The sequence below is a fragment of the Dermacentor albipictus genome, chromosome 1 (genome assembly GCF_038994185.2).
Source record: "Dermacentor albipictus isolate Rhodes 1998 colony chromosome 1, USDA_Dalb.pri_finalv2, whole genome shotgun sequence".
In the NCBI taxonomy this organism is placed as follows: domain Eukaryota; kingdom Metazoa; phylum Arthropoda; class Arachnida; order Ixodida; family Ixodidae; genus Dermacentor; species Dermacentor albipictus.
In genome coordinates this window covers 404906070-404932419 of record NC_091821.1, presented here as the reverse complement: position 1 = coordinate 404932419, position 26350 = coordinate 404906070, and the positions used below count along the sequence as shown (strand labels likewise).

At 44.1% G+C, this 26350-nt stretch overlaps 1 long non-coding RNA gene across 1 annotated transcript in view; it reads left to right on the top strand.

The window, feature by feature from the left end:
• Positions 1-26350, top strand: part of LOC135903592 (uncharacterized) — a 133394-nt gene that overhangs the window by 7296 nt on the left and 99748 nt on the right. The gene's annotated exons all lie outside the window — the stretch shown is intronic.

Sequence of the window (26350 nt, the reverse complement as noted above, 5' to 3'; positions counted from 1 at the left end):
TTACTCTAGCTAGTGACTGTGCGTTCGGCTCGAGCACGCTTTGTCTGGCTCGAAATGAGAGCAGGCTTGCATTGTTGCGATCCGAGTAGTAGCGTCGTAGGAACTACCCGAATGAACAGCTACCAGCAAGCCCAACAAGATGTGCTTTCAATGTATCATTAACTTCCCATGTGAGAGACCGAAAACACAAGTTAGCTCTTCGGCCAATGTGCAGCTAAAAATTGCTCTTAACAATTTTGCGGTGTTGCCTTTCGTTCTCAGTATGGAATGCAGACTTCAGGCCGGGAATAACACGTGTCGATGCCAACGCCAGTACTTCCCCCTCTTCATACCAGTGGTAGCTTCACGCTACGGGCACGTGTCCCAAACGTGAGCCAGGTGACTTTCGCCTCGGCCAACTGTGCATTGGCGCCAGCGCGCAGCTGCTCGGCAACGGAGTACGTTATGCTTCGAAAGTAGCCAGGAATACCACGATCCTCGATTCAGGCCGAGCACCCACGATACAAGCCCGGTGGTGAAATTAAAAGTCGCTCGGGTGCTATGGCGACCTCATACTGCACGCTACTTCTTTCCGTGTCCCAAGGCCGGCTGCCCAGCGAATGCCCTGCTGAAATTAGACGTTCGAGAATTAACAGCGGCGTCTGTTCTCCAAGCGGCGCTGCACGCTTTGTCTAGAGAGATCAAAGGACTCGCGCTTGGCAAGTGGCGGGCGCTCGCCACCACTTGCCCATGTCCGGCACGTTCCGTCTGGCCACAGGATCGTTCGCTAAGGAAAGCTGGCAGCATGCTGCATTGCACTTGTCTTTCCGAATTTGTGCTCTTAACCTGACTTTGTTGTTTGCACTGTTTCTTTCGCTTGGACTGAAGCATCGCCGAGGTCTTCCCTGTAGGCTTGGAAGTAGCGGGATGCAGCTGCAATCGGGTCCGATTTTTTTCTCGGTCTCTAATGCTAATGAGCCTGTATAGGTTCGCAGGAAACATGCGCTAACGACACAGGAGGCTTTACAGCTTTAATCTGCAAACGGGCATCAAACTGTTGTTTGCTTGTAGCATTCCCCGCTTCTAAAAACAGACATTCTAGTGTCCACTCTAAGCCAGTAAAGGAGCTCAAGGTGCCTCAGCCGGGCTACGGTAGACGCCTCAGTAATAAGGGGTCTGGCCTTGAGAATGGAAAGTAGGCGATCTTCAAGGCGACATCTCCTCTGAAATCTTAATGCCACAGGCTCTTCTAATTTAGTTTCAGTAAGGAGGCGGCTCAGGGGGAAAGTGCAAATCGCAAAACTTCTACAGCGAGAACTGAGAGCGTAACGTAACTTTCACTTGACTGCTTTTATTTTTTGCAGGAACGAACGAGCTCTAAGTAAATACCCCAGTGAGATAGTGTCTCGAGAAAGCAGAAGTATCGTTATGCAGTCGCTAAACAGAACACGAGCATTTTTTACCCTAAGGACGGCAATTTTTTTGCCATACCTTGGAGAGCATGGATAACGTCCCATCCCGAATTTCGGGACGCAGATCTATAATCTTGCGCAGCATCGTGAAAAGTGTCTTTTATATGCTGAACTGGCTCTAACCAGAATTTAGTAAGTTTGCAGCTTGACGTCAGGATTATTGAACGAATTTTATATTGCGTCGTGCAGTGGAATAAGGGCAGGAATCAAGGATGGGGACCGAAGAGACGAGACAGAGTGTCTGTCCTGTCTACATCATATCTTTCAGGGCCTTATTCCGCTGAGTGAAAGTACATCATGCACCAACTGGCTGAGCAGTCAGTGTTTCTGAAGTTCATATTATTTTGTCCTTTTCGTGTCTTCATTCCTTACAGCAGACTTTTATTTCACGTTATTTTATTTTATATTCCGGCGGGTGCCTTTTACACTGCCTGCTATAGCCGTTTTTTAAATTGTGGTGTGAATTGAAATTTTCTCTTGTGTCAACTCACCTAACTATCTCCAAAAAAGTTGAAGCAATAGCAACCGCAACATACCACGCTTTCCCTTCGTGCAATATTCTTCTGCGAATATATTACCAATCTTTAAAACTTTTTATACTTATTACTAGGTTTTTATGCTTATTAATGTTATAAAACTACTAATAATAAAAATGCGCATTTTCATAACACTGATGAAGGCAGCTGTAGGTAAAAGCTGCCCTTCGCAGAGGCAGCTTGACAAGAGTCCACAGTTACCTTACTACAGCATACTCTATGCTTTCTGCTGTGCTCCTGAACACCAATATTTTTTTGAAAGTCTTTGCTAGCGCGCCAGTTCTCCTTAACGTTTCTTCTGCTCTCTCTCTTGATAACACCGTTTTCAGTTTCGGCACTTCGCGGTAAGGAGACCTCTCGATTGCAACACTTTCTCTTTTTTATTTCAGGAGCCTGTCTTTGGGTATAATAAATAGGTGGGTGAATTTATACACAAACGCCTTTTTTTTCCCGTAGTCCAATATTAAACGGGAATTTACAAATTGTGCAAAGTTGTTCTACTCACTCAATTGTTTTCAAAGTTCCTGAGCTTCAATGCGATGATCTTGAGAGGCCTTAGGAGAGGACACCATCGATGATGACAAAAGTGCATAAATGGCCACTATTAGGAACACTTCGTCCCTAAGGTGTGCTAACGACCGCATTAACTAACGGAATCTTTATTACAGATTGAAACATCACAAAACGGTAAAACAAATTAAATGAAGCGACGGGGATGAGCTTATGGCATGTTTATGCCGTCGGGTTCTAACCGAAGACGGAAATAATCACGCATAGGAAACCGTGCTTGCCCGGACTGAATAGGGGAAATTCTGCACGACATCTTCTACGCCTCTCAGTTATGCGAGTGAGACCACTTGCAAGAAAGCAGTGTACACACATTTTTGCTGAATCCAAGCGAACTCGCTAGGGGGGGGGGGGGAGACGGGAAGGTGAGGGGGTTGGATTCAGCGTGGGCTGAGTGTACTCGCGATGCAAGGAATGGCAGAAACGCTGCTCTTCAGCGCAATACCCTGACAAAGTAAGCTCAGTGCTGGCAAGGTGTACCGCGAAAGCGCGTGCATTTGGTAAATATCGGGTTTATATGCATAAAACAAATGCTTCGACATATGCCAGCCAATGTTGATAGCGAGAGCCAAACACTCCTTATGAAAAAAATATTTCGCTGTAACTACTGATATTGCGAAGCCGTTTGCGCCAAAATCAACAAGTCCAAAGCCTATTCATCAACGACAAAGTGGTATCTATAGCGCTAGCTGCGCTACCTTTTCGGTCGCTCCCTGTATGTACCGGTTGTTTGGAGGAAATATCGAGTGAGAAAACTGCGGCCCCAGCAAGAAAACGACATAGCCAGAGGATCGGGCTGCTAACGCAATACGCGTGCTGAATAACTAGGAGGGAGCACTCCACTACTTTTCTTTTTTTTTTCTTGCCCATCTCATCCTTCTTTGCTCTAACTCGTGTGGTATCCCTATACGTGAGAATATTGAAAAGCAACTTTCGTACAAGAAGTACCGTTATTGCAGCGAAGGTCGCGTTGACCGGGAAACCGTTACCTGTAGCAAGGCGGCACCTGCAGCATTCCATTCGATTACCCTTTCCTATAAGGCAATATTTTACACCCAGCACTCATGGCAGTAGCCCAACAAGTCCCGTAGCTAAAAGAAAAAAAACTGCATAGGGCAAGACATTGCTTACTGCGGATGCCTGAGGCTTACTGTGTTTTCCATGGGACGAACACTACTTACCATAGCCATGACGCTGCGTTAATAGCCTAAAATTAAAATATTACCAACTTAGACAGAAGTAAGAATGGGGTGGAGAAGATGGAGAAATGCAATCGCAAAATTCAAGCAGTGCGGGTCCAACTAAAGAGGGCCATGTGTGCTTTTGGCTCTGATAGGAGGAAAGGTTAGAATCCCAAACCACGTTCCCGCCGGCACATTTATTGACAATTTACATGGGGAACCATGCATCCTGCTCACCTAAGATCTGTACTGCGCTGCTTCGTCAGCTAAAGAGAAGTCAAGCAGCGCCATATTTAACAGAATGAAGAATGCCCCGCTCTTGTGCGTTTGAATACGTCGACTAGAAAGAAATTCAAAGTTTATTCCTACAAACTTTGTCAGTGAGCAACAAACATATTTGAAACACAGTTGACCCGAGTGCGAGTAAAAATTGTTGTACTTACCGTCTGTCATTTCTTTTTCTTTCGGTGTGTGTGTTTTGTGGAGGGGGGGGGGTGCAAGATGTGCGCGTTTGGTTATGAGTGGTTGTAGTAATGCGAAAGCGATTGCCGACATTACGAAAAAACAAACCAAATTAATGACCCCCTTTTTTGTTGCGCCATGGTGTGCGTGGCATGTGGCTTAACTTCCCCAGAACTTTATTGTGCACCGGTATGTTTAGGTGTTACAAACCACTTTTTTTTAAAGCATTCGCTAAAGTTGACCCTAGGCGTTGTCTGAAAAAAGAACTATACGGGACAATACATGGCCTTCGCTGTTACCCTACCTTTGACTTAACGCACTAACTTCCGATGTATACACGAAGGTACGTGATTAAAACAACAAGAACTTCAATAATAAATACAAGTCTCTCGAAAAATATTATCAGAAACGCTAAATAATTGAAGGGCAACATTTTCCAATTATAAAATTATCTTGCATCTTATGTCCCGCACACATTATTGAAATGGTGTTTTATGGCTAAAAGTCGTTAGTTTCAGAAGCTACATTGCGTTTTGATTCCACCAGCAAGGTATAACATCAGAAAAGCTGGAATATTTTTTACAGAATGATTTGCGAATTGTAAGGGCCAAAATACACGCGAGAAGCTTTTCATATGGTAACAAGGTATATGACCCAATGAGTGATTATCAGCTGTTTATTGTGAACATTGTGCTTTCCTGATCCTAATAGACGGGCAAAAATAGCAGAATGAACTGTTTAATCATCACTGTAAGTGAAACAATTGTTCCTGTTCAGTACATTTATATTCTGTAGAGTGCACTATCACGCTCAGTCTTATCCGATGAGCGCTCAAACTGATACCATTGAAACCAGTTACGACAGCTGATTGAAATGGCTGTATCGCCCTCTCGCTTTCCTTGAAGTCATTTGGTAGTGCTGGGAACTAGCGCAGGTAGAACGTTTTAACATTTAATGGCATGCATTTATGCCGCGCCGTCTAATGCTGGTTGATTGTGTTTGTTATATGCTTATTGATGACACCAACAATTGTATGTGGTTATCGTTGCAATGTATGCGCGGTTGTACCTTTAGCATGACACTACAAATAATCTCTTGAAGGTTAACGGGCAGGATGTGTTTCAACAGATAACACGTCATTCACTCCATCTGGCCCAGCCATCATGCCCTTTTGGTTCAACACTCAGACATCCGCTCAGTATCACGGAGGCATTTGAAGATCTGCCATAACAACTCTCTCATAAGTATACTGTCTCCTCCTGGTACTAAATTACCACTAGCGCTTGTACACGCTGCCATTCAACGCTTCAGTCACTTATCAACAATTTACGTTCTGTATCAAATTTAGCAGTCTGATAAACATTGGGAAACCTCACGGAAAGCTTGACAGTGCGTACACCAAGATGACTCGCTTTTCTGTTTTGCACCATCAAAGCTGCAGTTTATTAAAAAAGCGTACATTGTGGGATTTTAAGTGTGAAAAGCACAATTCGATCATTAGGCACGAGTTACTTTGGATGAATTTTGACCACGCGAAGTTTTCATCGTGGACCTAATGCCCGGTACACGGGTGTTTTTGCATTTTGTCTCCATTGAAATACTGCCGCTTCGGACCGGTGCAGTTTGCGCGCAGCCTGTCTTGCGTACACAGTGTTGGACTTCAATCCGACAAAGAAAGCGGCACAAGCAAGGCGCAAAAGGAGTGATGAAATGGGCGGTCTCAAGCAAGTTCAGTTTCTTGTAGTCTTCGCCGTGGAAATCTTATGACTCTTAAGCACTTCGCAGAAACATGTCAGTACGAAACGCGAGAAAACTTGAGTTTTCTCTAGTTTAAGCAAGAAGCCAAAGAGGATGTCAGCTGAGATTATCTCGTTTCTTTTGTGGCTCACTGCACATACCTGCTTATGTTTCTAGTATATATCAAGGACTACCCCAACTGCCTTACAATTTTCCAACCTTTCCTATTGCTGGTGATGGTACTATCGTCAGAACAGGCAGCTTAATCGATCGTATAATCAACAAATTAAGCGCTCATTGAACTGGAGCACATCTAATGACCTTAAAATGAACCCGAACAAAACGCAGTTTATGGTGTTACACTATAGCCATAACTCCCCCACCTTTAATCCTGTCATTATTTTAAATTACCAGCTTCTCTATTACGTGCCAAACTGCACATTTCTAGAAGATACGCCTGACCCTAATATAAAATTTGCTTATCACATTCCCAATTTAAAACAAAAGGCTTCTCAGGGCATAAGGGCTATACATTAGCGCAAATGCTTACTTGCGATTTGCTACGCTTTCTTCCACAGTTACACGTCCTATTTATTTATTTATTTTTATTTTTGTGATACTCCCAAAGTACGTAGTTGTACATTGCAGAGGGCAGTTGTGCAATGACACGGGCTAATACTTGAACTCGACTCACACTTCACAATGTCAATGCCTGCAAAATGAAGCTACTCACATTATAATGTGAAGCACGTATCTCACAACCGTCTTTCTATTACTCAGGAACTTCATATACTCCTTGTACAGTCGTTTTGCTGATACAAGAGAGCAGTGATGCATCGCAGTTCACTTAGTGACAACTTTCCCTTTGATGAGTTCAAAAAAGTTGTTCTAATTCCAACCCAACCAAGTTTCCATCCAACGATAACTTCCTTTTACCATTGCTATGTACTAACTATGACAAACATACCGCGTCCTTTGCAGCTCTTTAGTTCTGGAAGAAGAACTCGTGAACCCCCGCTGGTGAAGATTCATCCAGAGTCCTTCGCCAAGGCGCGCCCCATTATCATGTTGTTGTATTGGCTGTTAAAACCCTGGAATTTATTTATTTAAATTTTAGAAAATAATGACATATTGAGCAATGATCGTGATTATCATACGTGAAACTTTATTCCTGCCGTATTAATGCCTTAGCGAGTTTGTAATGAAATGATCTGTTCTTTTTTGTTGTTTAATTTTTCTTGATGTGGTCACTATTATGTTTGTACCAGTCGTTACTTGAATTCTTGTATGCTTCTAATACTGCTAAATCTTTGTATTCATTTCAATTTCAGTTTCAGTTTATTGTTGATTCAAGATGAATAGTTGTTAGTAATATAGAGGCGAGAGTCCCAAAGTCGAACGAATGCAGCGGGACATTAGGTTAACAGGAAGATTATTACATGATTGGATTGGAAATGATTAATTGGTACAGTAGTGTAAAATTGTGCAACCTACAAGTAAATAAAGAGTGAGTGAAGTAGTGGAAAGGAATATGTTTGATTCTTATAGGAATCATACACGTGAAATAAAGAATTTCGCACATTATGAATCTAAACTGTATAGACATTTTAACAATTGAAGTACACACATTGTACACAAAGAAAATAATCAAGACTAGTTATACAAAGTGAAATTTTTAAGTGCACTTTTGAAAACGTGCAATGGTGATGATGATTTAAGAGCATGGGGTAACTCATTGCACAGTTGAATCGCTGAGATGGAAGAAGTCATTTTGCCATAATTCGTTTTGCATTAAGTAATAGAAAGTTGTGATTCTGGGCCAACCTAGTGCAATTGGTAATTGTGATCTACCCGGAGTCTAATAATTGAAACTCGAGCTGCTTGTTAAGTAAGTTATATGGAGTGATAATTCAATCAAAGTTAAACCAGCCAGATATATGAAGAATGAAATTGGCCTGAAGGAGCGGAGAGGCTTTAGAGTAAAAAGAACTGTTGGCAATAATGCGAACGGCCTGGTTCTGAATGTGCTGTAAGGGCGAAAAGTGACAGTTATATGTACTTCCCCACGAAGTAATGCCATGTGTGATGTGACTGTATGAAGGCAAGGTATAAATATTGGAAGGCGGGAACAGAAAAAAATGGACGCGATTTAATGAGAGCTCTAATACAAAACGCAGCTTTATGTTTAATATAAGCAATATTATTATTAAACTTCAAGTTAGAGTACTATTTAATGACAAGGAAAGTTACACAATTAACCACGGAGATTAAATGTTGGTCTATGGATACTTGCGGTAGATAATGAAGAACTTTTTTATATGTTTTAAAAATCATGAACTGAGTGTTAAGTGGGTTGAAAATTAGTTTACGTAAACGACACCATTTAATAACGTTGGTAAATTCATTGTTCAACTTGGCGGTTACCGTTGTTAACGATTTATGTGGCACGAAAATGGTCATATCACCAGAGTAAAAAATCACTTTAGGGAAGATCAGTGCAATCAGGTAAATCATTGTTGTAGATAGAAAACAATAATATGCCCATGTATAGAGCCCTACTGTACCCCTTCAATAATGGCCTTAACGTTTGAGTACACGCCACCTATGCAGACTGATTGTTCAAGATCGAGTAATCTTTAAAAAAAAAGTAAAGCTGGACCAGTTATACCGAATGATTCCAGTTAAGTAAATAAAATGTTATGACTAATGGTGTCAAAGGCTTTAGTAAAATCAAGAAATACAGAACCGACAAAACCGCCGTTGTCGATGGAAGACCTTAAGAAATCGGTTATTGATAGTAAAGGTAAATTGTTTGAACCACCTGCACGTAAACCGAATTGGCAAAATTGAGCAACTTAAATTTGTCGAGGTACCTGCTCATGCGTTTGAGAAATAATTTTTCAATAATTTCGCTAATTGAGGACAATATAGAGATTGGGCGATAGTTTAGCCCGTCTGTAATATCACTTTTTTTATGCACCGGCATTACCTTGACCTTATTCAGCGGTATCGGAAAGGTACCATACTTAAATATGAGAATGATTATTTTGCCTAATGATTCCGCAATAAATGAAGCAAGGAGCTTTAAATGATAAGAGAAAATATTATCTAGCCCGAAGCTAGAGTTCTTTTTAAATTTCAGATTGTAGAACACATTTCATCAGGGGTGCGATTAAGTTCTGTACCTATTATTGCATATATCATAGGAGTAATCACTAAGTGATTTAGCATTGCCGGATGCCTGAGTGTAGATTTGCTTTATCCATTATTCTACTCACCTGAGGTCTTTCTGAAAGGTCACTAAAAAGTATCAATTTTTTGTTGCAGTTATTTTTTGTCTTACAAAATTCTGTTTCCTGATAAAGTCGTTTTGATTTTTTAGAAGGTTATTCAACAAATTGCTTTATATTCTATAACTAACTTTTAGGCCCACATTGAATGGATATTTTTTTAGTTTTCCTACATAGATTATCTTTCCTTCGCATGCTAGTTAACAAACCTTTTGTTAACCAGTGATTATGGGGAAATTTAAATATTTTCTTGCATTTCATACGTTTAATGCTTGCATGCACTGCTTTAATAAACAAGGAGCTATAATTCCCTACTTCTCTTTCAGGATAAATTACCACGAATTCAATGCCATGGCAATTCATGGCAATTCAATGCCATGAAATTTACTGACAGTTGTCCTGATTAAAGGTAGAAGTAAATTGGCGCGTGTTATGGCGAGATATTCTTGAGGTGAAAGTTAGAAGTACGAGAAGATGATCAGTGATAAGCACATCAATGACTCCTTCATGTGGCATTCGTGTAACATTGCTTGAAGCGTGGTCAAGAAGAGTACCTTTTCCGTTGGGTGAAAATCATGTAGCGGATGAAATTAGTGATTCAAGCCCTAAACCAAGAAAGCAATCAGTATATGCTACAGTGCTGCTGCTATATGTGTTCAATAAATTAATATTGATGTCACCAACCAGTTCAACTTTCTTGTTTTCAGCAGATACTATATTGAGCACTGCGGCAAGATTATGTTGAAAATCCGAGATAGACGAATTGTGATATATAGGCTGTTTCGTTAGGTGCACTAAATTTTGAGAAATTGCATGCGGTAGATAGCACAATTCTAACTCTTGATCAAAATTATTCGATGAGGCAGATATTACTTCAAGAAATCAAAATTTCTAATTGAATGAGTAACATAATTAACATAACTTTGCCGCACATATCTTAAGCTACGAATTATAGTAGGTAAATCAGAAAGGCGTATCCACTCGGAAAGAATTCTCAGTAATGTTTCAATTTCGATATATTAATTTTCAATATTGGTGACAAAATGAATTGGTCTTCCTGTTACTTTTGTGCTTCAATGCCCAAAACTGGGTTTTGTTCAAGAATAGTAATAGGGTGATAAGATTGGCGCCAGGGTTATGCGTTTAGTGAAGGATGTGTTTTACTGTGAAATATTTGAGGCTTTTTTTGTGCTTACTCAGGATTTTGAATAGTTGTGTGTGAAATGTAGTTCACTCATTTTTTCTGCGACATTCAACGCGCCAATTTTTCTCATGTTTTGGACACTTTTCTGTCCTGGATCAACGAAAATGATTACAGCCTTATCATTGGTGGTGATATAAACGTTGACATGCAAACTGTAAGCCACCAAGGTTTCGAATGATATCATAGAATCTAGCGCATTTACAAACCTACTCGATTTTCAGACTCATTCCTGCATACACACTGACGTCATCACAGCAAATGCCACAAATGCACCTATTTGCGCCGGTGTCCTCAAAACATACATCAGCGACCATTTAGATCCATAAATAATAATAAGTCGTAAGAAATTTCACCTTAGGGATGCAAAGCCGCACCCGACACCATCCCGGTGCGTATGTCCAAGCACTATTGCCATGTTTACTGCCTATACTTTAGGACAGAATTAGACGCCGATTTCAGTGCAACCGACGCTGACACAGCGTATGCTGTCTTTATCGAAAGTTTTAAAGGAGCATGTAACGATGCTTTCAGGGCAAAATAAAAAAGCGGCGTCGCAAGGCAAGGAAACCTCAAATTACTTCAGAGTGCCTCAAAGCGAGAAAACTCAGAAAATGTACTTCACGAGCATTTTTTATTTTATATCTGTGGGCAAAGAAGACTTCGAGACATTTCGAAAACATAGAAATGCTACAAATTTTCTCTTAAGGAAGAGCAAACTTGAATACTTAAGTGGACTGTTTGACCTCGAACTAACGCAAACATCTGAAGCCGTCTGGGGAAAAGTTAAACACGTTGCTTAATTACCCATGCTAGCACGGCAGCCCATTCCCGACGAAAATTACTGCGGACAACAAAACCCTTACTGGTGATGACCTTGCCGAAGCCTTCGATAATTTTTTGTATTCGTTGGAGAGATCACATGGCAATAATTTTACGCAGGTCCTGGGCACCAAAATGAGTGAAATTGCATTTCTGTTTCCAGTAAATACACAGGAGGATATGGCTGATTTGATGTCCTCAAATAACAGCAGGTATATTGACGAGGAGTGCCTTAAAATTCGACAAATTCAATAGGTTATTCACATCGTAGCCCCTGCTATAGAATACGTCATTAACTTATAATGTCTTAAGGCACTCTATCAAGGCGTCTCCACATTGCCAATATTTATTTTATTTTCAAAGCTGGCGGCAAAGAAAAAAAGCATTAGATTGCAGACCAGTGTAAATTCTGCCGGTATTTTCTAAGGTACCTGAAAAACTAATACATAAAAATTAGTTTCAGTCTTAAACCATGCACTAATTTATGACACCTTTTCGATTTTATTTCACAAATCAGCGTTCAACAGAAACTGCTCTACTTTTGCAAGGAGAAACCACGCTGCATCCGTTCGAAAAAGGAAATATGTGCACTTCGAATTTTTATTGAACTTTCAAGAACATTCAATATAATTACCCACCTTACACTGACTGAAAAAAATTGAACCACTATGTATTCCGATTCAACATCTTGACTGTCATAAATCTTCGTATTCCAGCGTCGTAATGTGACTCTCATCATACTGTCATCGTCCCGCCTTGTACTCTGACCCAGCTGTCCATATAGTTTGGGCTACTAGGTACATGTTCGGGGCCGTAACACAGTCATGATCATTGCATTGTCATCATTAACCTTTGTCAGTCAGCACATGTTCTGCCGTCATCATCACGCCATCGTCATCCCGCTGTGGTTTCGTCATCACTTAAGCAACATGATACCATTGTAGTCTTGTCATCTTCAACGCAGTGTGTTTGCGGCTCCATCGATGTCAACCTTTCTTCGCCATTGTATTTTAATCATACTGTCGTCATTCAATCACGAATAGGGCTACCTCGTCATGCAGTCACCGTTAGTCGCGCCCATGCCTTCTTTGTCAGCTCGTCGTCGTAATGCTGTCGTGGTATGGCCATAATCATCACTCCAGCTACTTCATCCGATTCCCATGATACTGCCATTGCCATATTGTCGTCGTAATGCAGGTTTTGTGATACAGTCATCATCAAGCCATTGTCATCATATACCCGTCGTCATCACAATCTGCTCATGCCGTTGTCTTGTCATCGTCATTACTGCGCCGTCATGCATTCATCGTCATACCGTTGTCATCATGCCATCGTCGCAAGCTGTCATTTCATCATTGTCATCACTTCCGTATCTCCATGCCATTGCCGTCGTCGTCATATCACCGTCGTCGATTCATCGACGTCATTCCTTGTTCGTCATTCTATCGTAATTAACCTGTCATGATTAAATCGTGACTATGCCGTCGTTGTCATGCTTTTGTCGTCATTGTCTCGTCCTGACACACTCGCTATAGTGTAGCCGTTGTCATACGATCGTTATCATGCCGTCTTGATGAGGCGATCGTCATCATTTTCCTTCTTCATCGAGTTGTCATACCATCATCGTCATCGCATTGTCCTCATGTCATCATGGTCACGTTGCCACCATTATATCATGGTCATAATTTAAAAACCGACGTCTCATTGTCATCTTACCATCATCGTTATACGCCTTTGTCGCTTCATCGCTATCATTCCATCTTCAATACATCGTCACTGCGTCGGCGTCATATTCGCCGTCAGGCCTTCATGCTCATGGGGCGACCACGGCAAGCGAAGGCCAAAGAAAAGTCGGATGATATCGGAGTATGTTGCGTATAGCCCATTCAACGAAAGTCTCATAACTACCACTACACGTGGTAAATAAACGGGACTTTAAGAATATGGTCTGTCGCTACGTTGCTCGGTTGATATTCGCATTATCGCCCAAAGTCATGGTTAGATGACTTCTGCTGTAGTTTTTTTAAGTTAACCAAGAGAAGTGGTTCTTGAGGGGAAGGAGAAAAGGCTAGCGCTATTTTCTGCAGCCCATGCGGGAGCACGGCTCAGCGCCCAAATGTTCTACTTTAAAGATTTCCCCGTGAAATCTTAATGTTTCCCGCATTTAGCGTAAAACTAGCGGGTTTCCTTTATACCCGCTTCGCAGTGTTTCCAGACGTAATGAATTGGTGCAATAGTGCCCATGTTTTATTGCCCCCATTCAGGGAAACCGCAATCAAAACGCTTGAGTTACATGGGTTCAGCGTAGGGTGTGAATACTTCAAGAGTCAGGAGAATTGAACGTGCACTTTTTGTATCTAGAATGCCCCGTACGAGGACACGTGAGAGCTGTGCATTTCATATGAATGGCTCTCTGTAGCGTGTCTTGGGAAAAATGCTACTTATCTAACAATTGCATCAAATCTTTGCCAGAAATAGCAAGCAACCATGTTGGCTCAGGCATTTTTTGTTACGAAGAAGTGCAAGAATGCTTGTCAGGTTGCTTTTCGTGAGGCTTTGCTCAGACGATCGGGTTTTGTTTTCGTAGATGTTGAGAAGAAAGGGTGCGAATAAACTTTTGTCTGATTGCTGAGCGGCGTGGATTGTGCTAACGATGTTGTTTCTTAGGGTTGGACCTTTCACATTAACCACAGCACTGGCGATAGCTAGAAAAAGTCGCTTGGTGTTTGTTGACAATTTGCGAACTCGCTAATGAATTAGTAGACTTCACTAAATGCATCCATTTTGTTTAATTTTCATTGTTAAATTTATGAAGATAATCATAGGAAAGCAGAAATGGCAACATTCGCGACACAGACGTCAGATTTTACTCCGTCATAGAAGTTGGTAATTGAAGGCACATAAACATTGAAAAAATTTGGGAGTAGGGTATTTAAACAGCAAAATGAGGTGGCGCGCAAGTCCAGTGGTTTTTTCGTAAGTACTAAGTATAGCGATATACTACAGTAGCTTTTTTTTATATCCGAAGTCCCACATGCCGAAGGGAACCTATTTACGCAGAGCAAGGTTTCCCAGATACGATGAAAATCATGCTATTTATCGCCTTTACTTCGTTTTCAATATTTACACTTTCCACAAATTTAAACGATGTCACTTTTTATCATGCCCGACCACCACTGCCACAGCAGTCATCGAGTAGAGATAGCGTCCCTCGATCACTTAGTTTTGTCTTAATTTTTTTTTGTCTCGCCTCAATATTGACGGCCCTATAAAAATACAGGCTAGGTGCAGCTAACGCTGCAGCAAGATGTCGTCTGGCTTAGTTATCCGAGTTTCATCTCCACCACAAATGAAGAGTAGCAGATGTGCGTCTTCGAGCAACGCCTTTTGGCGCCATGTGTCACACGTGTATGTCACACGTGTATCTCGCCGCCTCTTCAAGCGGCAGCTATTTTCGTCAAGAGACGCTCGCCTCTCTTTTAAGCGCGGGGTCGTCTGGTCCGCCAAATTCCAGTATGACGAAGATCAATGCGCCGGTCGGCACGCAAGGACGATGGGAGATAGAGCATGGCGGACTACGACCGCATGCTCAGACATGCACGCGCACACTAAAGATAAACAAGCGCCGAAGAATTTAAGAAAAAAATTAGAAAGATAATGTGGCAAGACCCGGCCGTTTCACTTCATTCCGGTCTTCTGTACAGCTGTTGGTATTCCTCGTCAGAACGCCGTAGTCGACCGGTTTCTCAGTGACATACTAGGAGCAAGTGTTCCTTTTTTGTTTCCAGTCTGCACTGTGCATTCCTTCTTCTGCGGGATGTAACAGGCTGAACTTTCTTTATTAGTGCGAAATTTTTTTGGCCCAGACTCGAAGGACGCTACGAGCGTTGCGTACCTGCCTGCAGCTCTGTAAGCGAGGGAGGTTGTCTGGCGAAGCGCACGCTTGCCAGCAATTTGTTATGGCTTATAATCCTGCAACCAAAATCAGTTAAGTCTTTCTTTTTCCTTTTTCCGAACAGCCACCGTTCTTTGGTTGCTCGCGCATGTTGGTCGCTGGTATTAACTTTTCGCTTTCTTTCCCTCGCCACATCTCTGTCTGCTCCGAGTACGACGAAGCTAGCGTCGCTGAAATAGTAATGCGCAAATGAATAGGAGAAAGACAAAGTACGCCATTCACAGTTACCGGTTTATCGTTATTTAACGACGAGGCAACTGGGGATATTAAAGCGAAACCCGCTCTGCATACGGTATCCGATACTTGGAAATTGGGCTTGTGGCTCTACAACTGTCAGCCATCCGGCCGCTGCAATGGTTGCGAGCGACCGCCTAGTGAAAAAGGCGATGCACGCAATTCGTTTTGGTTGTCACTTTAAGAAGAAAGACAAAGAGCGAAGGGCTGTGGAGCTTTTGTGGAGCTTTTGCCTGTAGACACAAGAACCTAGCCGGCGTTATACAGTCGTGACACACCCTTTTAAAGCGAAGGTTTCTTTGCCGCTTACTTCAGCTTTCTCACTACTGCTGCTGATGCTGCTGCTCTGGCTGCAGCTGCAGAGGAAAGATGACGCGAGAAGCTCGTTTGGACACACCGCGTCGAATGTTCACAATGTCCTCTAATGCTCGTTGGGCGCTTTAGCCTCCTCTTGGCAGCAGTAATTATCCGCGACAGACCTCAAAAGCATTGCAGAAGCAGCACAACTCCCCTTTATAACGTGTGAGTCCGGAGGGGACGTAGATAGAACTGTAGTGAGAACGAAGAAGAGGTAGTTTCCGTACAAGGGGGTGGGGGGGTGGGGGTGAAGGCCACGCGGGACGGCAAGGAAATCCTGCTACTATACCACAGCAGTTGTGGGGAATTGAAAATGAACACCATGCAAATATGTCAAGGCGATAAATTATGCAGGGTGTGCAGAAACAGAGCCGCATTAATTAAAGCGCACCGCAGGGTCCAGGTGAGACTACGGAAGCAATCGACCGTCAAATCAACACTTCTGTGCCAAGCGCGGTAGCTCGGCGGCTATGGCATTGCGAGAGGTAGCGGATTTGATCCCAACAGCTGCAGCCGCGTTTCGATGGGGGCGAAATAAAAAACGCGCCTGCACTTACATTTCGGTACACTTTAAAGAACACCATGGTTTCAAAATTAAACCGGACTAAGCCACTAGGACGAACCTCATAATTAGACTATGATTTTGGTACGTACAGCCCCTAATCCAATGCAAGTTTAAGGGCCAGACAATGAAATCTTCCTTACCTCAGTAAGGAAGCCTTCATTGCAGTGAGGCTACCTTATGTCACTCTGAAAGGTTCCTTACTGAGGCGCCCTCGGTGAAGGCTTCCTTGGTGCTTCCTTGGTACTTCCTCAGCATAAGAAGCCAAACAATTAAATCTTCCTTACCTCACTAAGGAAGCCTTCATTGGGGTGAGGCGATTGCTTGCGCATGCGCACTGTCGCCCACTTGCGAGAAGCGCGAGCACGGTACGTCTTGCCAGGCATGTTCGATTCAGTCACGCGTGCGGCATGCAAGCATTGCTAGGCGTTGCTAGGCGTTGCAAGACGCCGGCGTGCCAGCGTTGCTGAGCACATCAAGTTTTACACTGTAATGCGCAACTTTTTTTTAACTTTGGTAAACGAAACTAGAAGAAAGCGTCCACGCTTCTCTATATTAGCTATTCAATTTAAAGATTGTGCGACGATACAACATTTTTTAATAGAATAATGGTGTTCGCGGAACGATTTGAAGAGATAATCTCGAACCCAGGCACGCGGCAACCGCTCCTTAGGTGAGGACGGGTGAAGGGAGCTTTCAGAGTACGCTTGCTTCCTCCATCGGTCCTTCGCTGTAAGGAGGCCTCACGTAAGGTTAGGAAGCGCTCGAAGGAAAGGAACTAGGGGTGTGCGAATATTCCGAATTTCGAATACGAATCGAATATTTTCCATATTCGAAGCGTATTCGATTCAAGAAATGCATGTTCGGAAATTCACGAATATCCGAGGACGGCCGAATAACGGTGGAAACGGCGAATATTCGGATAGACTGCGAATAATTGAGCAATTAACCAATTGTATGCTTGCTCCGCATTCTCCTAAGAACATGTTTATTAACTGAGAACTTCGCATGATACGCTCATTATCTGTATGCTCTGTTTCAGTCTATCTGCTTCAGGCATTTGAGACATGATCAGTTTCGGTTTTTTTTCACCAAGCTTTATAATTCCAATTATTTTGGAATGCCCCATTGCCTTGAAGGTTGCAAAGGCAACTCAGGGTTGCCTTTGCAACCCCGAGTTGCCATTATCTGTATGCTCTGTTTCAGTCTATCTGCTTCAGGCATTTGAGACATGATCAGTTTCGGTTTCTTTTTCGCCAAGCTTTATAATTCCAATTATTTTTGGAATGCCCCATTGCCTTGAAGGTTGCAAAGGCAACTCAGGGTTTGCTAACATTGATTCAAAATGTATCAAGGCTCTTTGTGCGGAGTGGAAATTTGATGAAGTGGCCAGCCTAGGCATGTTTCTTGATCCGCGCTTTGTGGCCACAGTTCATCAGGCATCTGGTCAGATGATCTGGCTGAAAAACCTTGTGACAAGGGAGCTCCAGGAAGCCGTCGTGGAACACCGTGGGGACACCGCCGTGCCAGTGTCGACTTCGTGTCCACTGGTGGCATCGAGTGTATGGAATGCTTTTGACGATCTAGTGATGAACAAAGAGAAGACACATTTGACATCTGCCCCTGAGAGGGAAGTTACAGACTACGCGCAAAAGCCTCTTCTGGAAAGGGGCATGAATCCTTGTGAGTGGTGGCAGTCCATTGGCCGCTTCAGGTACCCGCTTTTAAGTGCACTCGCCCGGAAGTACTTGGCGATCCCTGCCACTTCAGTTCCTAGTGAAAGAGTCTTTTCTACCGGCAGAAATGTGACAGTGCTTAGAGAGCGTTTACTTTCTGGCCATATTGAGCAGTTAATTTTCCTTCACGACAATCTGTAACAAGCGTTTTACCTGACTGAGGGCATTACCTGAGTCCATTATCTATAATTGAGTACCTCTTTAATTTGAAGCAACCTTGTAAAATGCAATGTTATTTTTAAAAGGGTAATAAAGCTATTGTTACCTCTCTTGCAATTTTTTAATACTACACATGTATTCGATATTCGATTCGATATTCGAAGAGAGTTCTTCGCCTTATTCGTATTCGATTCGTAATCGAAAATTTCAATATTCGCACACCCCTAAAAGGAACGTTTTATTGTTTGGGCCAAGCTACCTTCATGCGTCCTTACGCCGCTCCTGGCCCTGAACGAGCACTTCGCCTCACTGCTTAACCACGTGACGTTTGCTTGCGCGTGCGTGCTGTCGCCCACCTTCGGAGAAGCGCGAGCACGGTACGTTTTGCCAGGCACGTTCGTTTCAGTCACGCGTGCGGCATGGAAGCGTTGCTAGGCGTTGCACGACGCCGGCGTGCCAGCGTTGCTGGAGCACATCAAGTTTCGCACTGTAATGCACTGCTTCTTTAGATTTAGTAAACAAAACTAAAAAATAGCGTCCACGCTTCTCTATATTAGCTCATCAACTTAGAGATTGTGTGACGATACAACCTTTTTTATTGAATAGGGGTGTTCTGGTGTTCGCCTAAAGCTTTTAAGAGATAATCTCGAACCCAGGCATGGCGGCAACCGCTCCTTACCTGAGGACGGGTGAAGGGAGCTTTCAGAGTATGCTTGCTTCCTCCATCGGTCCTTCGCTGTAAGGAGGCCTCACGTAAGGTTAGGAAGCGCTCGAAGGAAAGGAACGTTTCATTGTTTGGGCCTAATACTTCTGACACGATGCGATGTGCAATGTGAGGCAATGGCAATGCTCAACTCTCTCAGAGATTATGAAATATGTCGCTGAACAATGCCTCAAATAAACACCTCTCCCTGTGTGTTCTGTAAACAACGCAGACGAAAGGCAGGGGTGCGCGCAAATTAACGTTTAACATCAACTCACCGTTCACGTCTTCGACTAAAAGTTGAAGAAACTAAGCCTTCGCCGTCAACATCAGCGCTAATTATCGTCGATGAAAGGAACCAGCACAGAAAGCTTCACTTTCATCGATTTCCACAGTGCGAGGGATGTGTACAATTTTTATTGCATGGAAGCAGCAACTGTGTTCGATTGTTCAAAGGTCTAAAAATTCAACAGCTCATTTCTAGCAGTCCGCACTGAAACCCGGATTTTGAAGCATTAAGATGCGTATGCTTATGCTATTTATTCATATTATAATAATGAGTAAACTGTAAGAGTTGGGTGTACGTACGAGGTATGGTTCTGACACTTTTACCCCACTGCTTAGCCAATCGTTATGAGCACGTCAGTATAAACAATGATGTGTGACGTTATGGTGAAATCACCGAGGGCATTCCCCAAGGGTCAAGTATTGGGCATCTTTTATTTAAAATTTATGTTGGTGGCCTGTGTGACATTTCCGAGTCTCTTATATATAAATATGTATACAGACGACCCTAGCGCGTTCTTTAAACCTACAAATACAACAGCGCTCGAATTGAAAGCTAGCAATTACCTGAAGCAACTGCACAACTGCCGGTTACAACAAAATAATCTACAAATAAGTTTTGACAACACAAAATAAATAATTACGCTTACTACAACTAAGAAACCACGTAATTGTAATGCAGCTATTTTCTTCGAAGGTAATGAGAGGGTAGGTGAAATACCAATTACGGCAGAACCATTCTAATGATGAGTGTCGGCCGTAATGCGTTAGCATTGAAGCAACTAATGTACGGAAACACCGTATTGCTGAAGTCAGCTTTATTTAATACCCGTAATGGTAATTCAAAGACTTTCCTTGCTTCGATTGTGTAACAAGTATAGACTGTCTTCGGTGTCAGTCGACATTGCTGTGGCATCCGCCTGCCAAACTCGCCAGTGGGCATGAAGGCATGACAACGACTGTATGATGACGCAATGACGACGATGGAAAGCAGAACACGGAATGGCGTCACCGGAATGACGAAGGCATAATCACAACTACGGTGCGACGATTCTGTCGTGTTGACAATGTTACAACACGGACCACGGGACAACGCAGGCATGCAGAGACCGATATATTTGTATAGGTGGTGACCTGCAGCGCGCTTTTCAAAACAAATATGTTTAGGTACGCAATAGCATTTCAATTTTCATTCTTAGCGGGAATTTTGCATTAGCTTTGCCGAGTGATCGAACATTTGCGATTGGCAGCACGCCCTGCCTCATAGGAATGCCAAATCTATTAAACCCACAACGTTATACAAGGAGGAGTATAGGCTTGCTTGAGTAGACTCTAAAGCAGTGGACGTTAATTTAATGACATACATGAAACGCGAGGGTAATTAAGCGATATGAAAAGACAGCTTATATTGCGTCTGAGTTGTTCCTTGCTAAGCCTGATTCAGAACTAATCGTGTACTCGGCCTCTTAAAGCATGGTGCGTATCTTTGCGATAGAAAAAGCAGGGTCCCTATAATGTAAAACTATTCCAATATGTTTTTATTCCAATCTTCTACGTCAAATTTGCGCTAACCACCGACGCAAGCATCGTGTGGTCACCCGCAGGGTTATCCGAACGGACCAATCAAACGCTCTCCCCGCTCATAGGAGGTCACTTTTGTTTGCTTGAAAAACGAATGACATTGCCTACACTGAGCAGCTTGTCTTATCTAATTGGCTGATAAGAGGCTAGGAGCACGCTCAAGTGGAGAGGGATTCGATGGGGTGGAGCCAGTGCAGTGAAAATCGATAACCGGATGAAAAGGGTGGCACCGGCGTCTCGGATTGGTCCGCTTTCCCTTATTTACCTCGCGGTGGCTGGTCGAAAATTGCGGCGGCATGCAACGGAAGGTTAAGAATGACGCTAAAATGGATCCACAGCAAAGAAAAGTTGGCAGAACGGGGTTGCAAACATGCTGAAAGTGCTCGAAGACTTTACACGGCCACGTAAAAGCTTCTATTACACGCAAATAAACCCATGCTCTCCGGCAGGTGCGAGTAGCGAGTGCTTGAGTGATCGGCGGCAGCCATCTTTTATTCCTTTCGGAATGGGGCAGCCTGCGGGTATTCAGAAGAAAATCCAGTTTTGCTCGGCATATTAATGCATCTTCATAGCGCACACGCCACTTTGATGCAGTGAGTTCTTGCGGTTTTGTGACGTCGCGTGAGAGGCACGTGAAATGGGTGCAGCCCGAAGCTTTTGACCAATAGCTGAGGGCTAGTGGCGAAAATTCGTCGAATCAGATATAAAAATTTCTCTTTGGTTCGGTCAAGTCATACGTAATCAGTGCGCACGCGTCATATCAGACGGGGAGCTATCGTGGGTTTCCTGACGTCGCGTGACAGACAGGTGAAGTGGGTGTGGTCCAAAAAGTTTTTGACCAATCGCGGAGGGCTCATTGCGGGATTGGAATGGAAAAATTTTGGATAGTTTTACGTTATAGCGCCCCCGGGGCATAATTTGACCGAACAACACAAATATAGTTATTTCTGATTCGACGCCTTTTTGCCATTTGCCCTCGGTTATTGGTCAAAAGCTTTCGGGCTGCACCCACTTCACCGGCCTCTCACGCGACGTCACAAAACCGCAAAAACTCACCGCGTCAAAGTGACGCGTACGCGTTAAAGATGCATTAATATGCCGAACAAAAGTGAATGTTCTTGTGAATAGCCGCAGGCTGCCCCGTTCCGAAAGGAATAAATGATCGCTTCCACCAATCGCTCTGCCACCGGCTACTCGCCCCTGCCGGAGAGCATTGATTTATTTGGGTGGAATAAAACTTTTTGCGCGGTCGTGTAACGTTTTAGAGAACTTTCGGCACGTTTACGACCTCGTTCTGCCAACTCTTCTTTGCTGAGAATCCGTTTTAGCGTCATTCTTAAGGTTCCGTTGCATGCCGCCGCAATAGCCGACGAGCCACCGCAAGCTAAGGAAGAGAAAGCGGACCAATCACCGACGGCGGCAGCACCCTCTTCATCCGGTTATCAATATTCAGTACAATGGCTCGGCCCCGTCGAATCCCTTTCCACTTGAGCATGCTCCTCGCCTCTTGTGAGCCAATTAGATAAGACAAGCCACTCAGTGCTGGTAATGTTATTCGTTTTTCAAGCAAACAAAAGTGACCTCCTATGAACGACGGAAGCATTTGATTGGTTTGTTCAGACAACCCTGCGAGTGACCGCCCAATGCTTGCGTCGGCGCTTACGCAAATTTGACGTCAGGAGATTGGAATAAAAACATATCGGAATAGTTTTACGTTATACGGCCCCAGGTTACATATCTGAAAGGCTGTGCAGCAGCAACAAAGCGAGATGATGGACTGCCTTATTGCCTGTTAATGATGCCATGCGAATAGCCTGCCGAAAAGTTCATGTCGTAATGAACAATAAAAATAATGAGCCCTACCACTCTGTGAAGGTGGATGACCAGCGAAGCTGTGTTGCACACGACAAAAGGTGACACAAAATTTTGAACAAAAGTACGAACACATTTATTGTCTTGATCGGTGGCCATCGTGACGAAAGGAGCGCACACACGTTTATTTTTATACAGTCGCGTTTATTCGTGTTATACATTCGTTATACACGTTCGTGTTTTCATTTAGCGATATACTGAGGCAGAGAATTTGAGAATAAAATCCCCGCAGTGACTGGCAGTGGGCGAGCGCCTTCGCAGAGGGAGGCATAGTATGGGAACGCTGTCTTGACGAGCGCCATCGCAGCCAACTGTGGAAGAAGACGACGAATAAAGTGCGAGCAGGGGCATGAGCGCGGGGGGCAGTATGGGAACGTCGGCATGATGAGCGACAACGGAGCCAGCTGGGGAATAAATCGACCATGACGAGCGCGCGAGTAGCGGCACGAGCGCATTTGCGCGGTTTCACCGAGGAGCGTCAACGAGCCAGCTGTGGAAGAAGACGACAACGAGTGCGCAAGGAGCGGCACGAGCCATTGCTGATGACTATTGTTCTCGTTCGCACACATGGACATCTTACTTAAGGGTAGCCATAAACTGCTTCACTGTAAGAACGCAGTGGAGTAGGAAGGGGAGGAGAAAAGCAGAAAACAGGGAAGTTAACCAGAATAACGTCCGGTTGGCTACCCAACGCTGGAAGAATGGGAAAGGAGAAACAAAGATGACAGGGAGAGAGAGAAGGAAAGAAGGAAATTAGCGGTGAGTTCGCTGACGCGTGTCGTGTGATAGAAATTGCATTAATAGTCACAGTCGTTTACACATGCTTGTCGTCCTCAAGAAGCACAAAAGCACCTTGACCGCTTTATGGGCCGACGAGCGATGTGGGTGGTGTTCCAGCAGCTCCTGCACAGAAAGCGGTCGATTGCCCAGTTTTTGGTAAGTGTTAGCAAGCTCTTGTCTTTCTGGGGCACATCGTGGACAGTGGCACAGTAGGTGGTCGATATTTTCTTCGGTGCCACGGACGTCGCATGTTGCACTGTTGGTCACTCCACTTAATGTAGAGTATGCCTTTGTGATGGCAACTCCTAACCAAAGGCGGCAGAGAAGCATAGCTTCGCGTCGAGGAAGTCCCACGAGGAAGCTTCACGGCGAGGAAGGAATTGCAGTGAGGGATTTAATTGATGCAGTCGTGTAGGTCTCAAAATTGGCGAGTTCCACTCGGTCAGTGGGAGACTATGAAATCTACCCAGATGCTATGGCCGGATGCAGGCGTGGCCGTTCGTCAACAGACAGCGTTGTTGACTTGGTAACATTTCTGCAACACGAAAAGGCCTGTAAACGACTATCTGCTGTTCCGTTCCTAGACGTTAAAGGGGCTTATGATAGTGTCACCCATGAAGCCATCCTTAGCGCGTTAGAATTCGTCGGACTTAGTGGTAAGATATATATGTGGGTGTGCAGCTATTTACAGAGGAGATCATTCTACGTGCACACATAAAATGGCCCGACATCCGAGCATTACGGTAGCCGAGGAGTGCCTCAAGGTGGAGTGCTTAGCCCGACGCTTTTCAATCTGACCCTCATTGGATTGGTTGACAACCTGCCAAGCACTGTACGACTTTCCATCTATGCGCACGACATCTGCCTTTGGGCATCAGGTGTAACACGACTTCAGCTTCGTGCTCGACTTCAGAAGGCAGCCACATGTACATCTTGCTACCTTCGTCAACAAGGACTTAAAATTTCATGCGGAAAGTGCGCAGTGGTGGCATCCGCAAGGAAGCCAATGTCGGCTCACGGCATATCAATTAACGGACAACTATACCATACAGCAGAAGTCACAGGTTCTTGGGAGTCGTAAATGAAAGAGACCTGTCTTGGACTCCGTACATAAATTACGTGAAAAAGTGGCTGACTGCTGTCTGTCACCTGTTCAAGTTTCTTGCAGGAAAAAGTTGGGAAGTATCTATACGCGCTATGTTACAGCTGTACATGGCACTGTTCGTTGGATTTCTGTGGTACAGCCTGTCTGCAACATCCAACACCAGGAAGACTAACCTACGTGCGAGTCAGAGCATCCAAGCCCAAGCCCTTAAGATATGCCGTGGCTTCCCCGCAGTGCATCAATGACTGAAACCATTGCCGTTGCGCAGGATTACCCCCTCACGACGCACATTATCATTGAGACAATGCGTACGCATCTCAGGCATTATGCTAGGATCCCTTCCAACCACCTGGCGAGACTCACTGCTGAAAGGCACTGCTCGATATTTAGCGCTACTGCCAGTGCACATCGTGCGTCGTTTACTTCAGGGTACGCACCTGCGGGCAAGCCAGTGTTTCCTCCATGGTGTTTGAGCCGCCCAAAAGTACATATAATGATTCCAGGACTACAGAAGAAGACAAATCTACCAGCCCCTGCTATAAAATAGCTGAGCTTACTTCTTTTGCCTGAGAAGTACAGCAACCACGTGCACATCTATACCGATAGATCGATTACGTCGTCGAGTTATGGTGGTGCGGTGGTTATACCAATGCGAGGAATAACACTGCGGTTGAAGACATCCCATGTCACGACCTCAACGGCTGCAGAACTAACGGCTCTGCGTTGTGCACTGGAATTCATTGATCATGAGAGACCTAGAAAATGGGCTGTGTTCTCTGACTCAAAACCGGCATTACAGTGCACGCAGTCAGTTCTCTGACGCGGATGTCATGAACAGTTGACATACGAAATCGTGAAACTTCACCATCCCGTCTAACAAAAAGGTCGCGAGGTAGGTTTTCAGTGGGTACCTGGCCATTGTGGAATTAGTCGCAATGATTCCCCCGATAACGCTGCTCGCACAGCACATCAAGAACAGCACAGCATTCTAATTACGTTTTCGAGGACAGACGCCGCAAGGCAGCTTCGACAGAGTAGTAGGGTATCTATGTCGTAAGGCGTAATGATACTGAAGAGTTTAGTCAGCAATGCAGCACCTTCGTTGGCAGCTTACAGAGCAGGTAAGCCAAGGGGCAGGCTGTTTTATCGGTAACGTCGTAAAGAAAACCTCATGAGCCATTCCACTTTGTGAAGGTGAATGTCCAGTGAAGCTGTATAGCACACGATACAGAGGTGACACATAATTTTGAACAAAAGTACGAACGCACATTCTCGTGTCACCTCAGTTCTTATTTCATCAATTCCATCGAATTGCAGTATAGTACGGACTCCCTAGGAGCAACGCGCCTACGAAGAGCGACGGCAGGAACACAGACGACAATGCAATCGTCACCGGGGAGCGACAAACACCACCGATAAGGATCATGTACAAAACGCCATTCGCATGCGGGATTTCGCATATTGTAGGCATGGTGCTCCTCGGGAATCTGGACTATACGCGGCCTCCCCTTTACGACGACAGAAGTGACAGAAGAACGACAACTTCTCTTTTTGGTTTTTTATATACATTCGCATCGAAAGTAGATACACGTGACGATTTGAGGTCACCACAACCACGGGTGGCGGTGGTACAAACTTTATTCGGGAGAACGGAAGGAAACTAGGTACGCAAGTACTTGGAACGACAACAAAGAGAGGGTGGTGGATATGTAGACATGGTTGACGTGGGTCGGCTTCTAGGGCTATGATCCACCTATTACTTGAAGTATGCTCT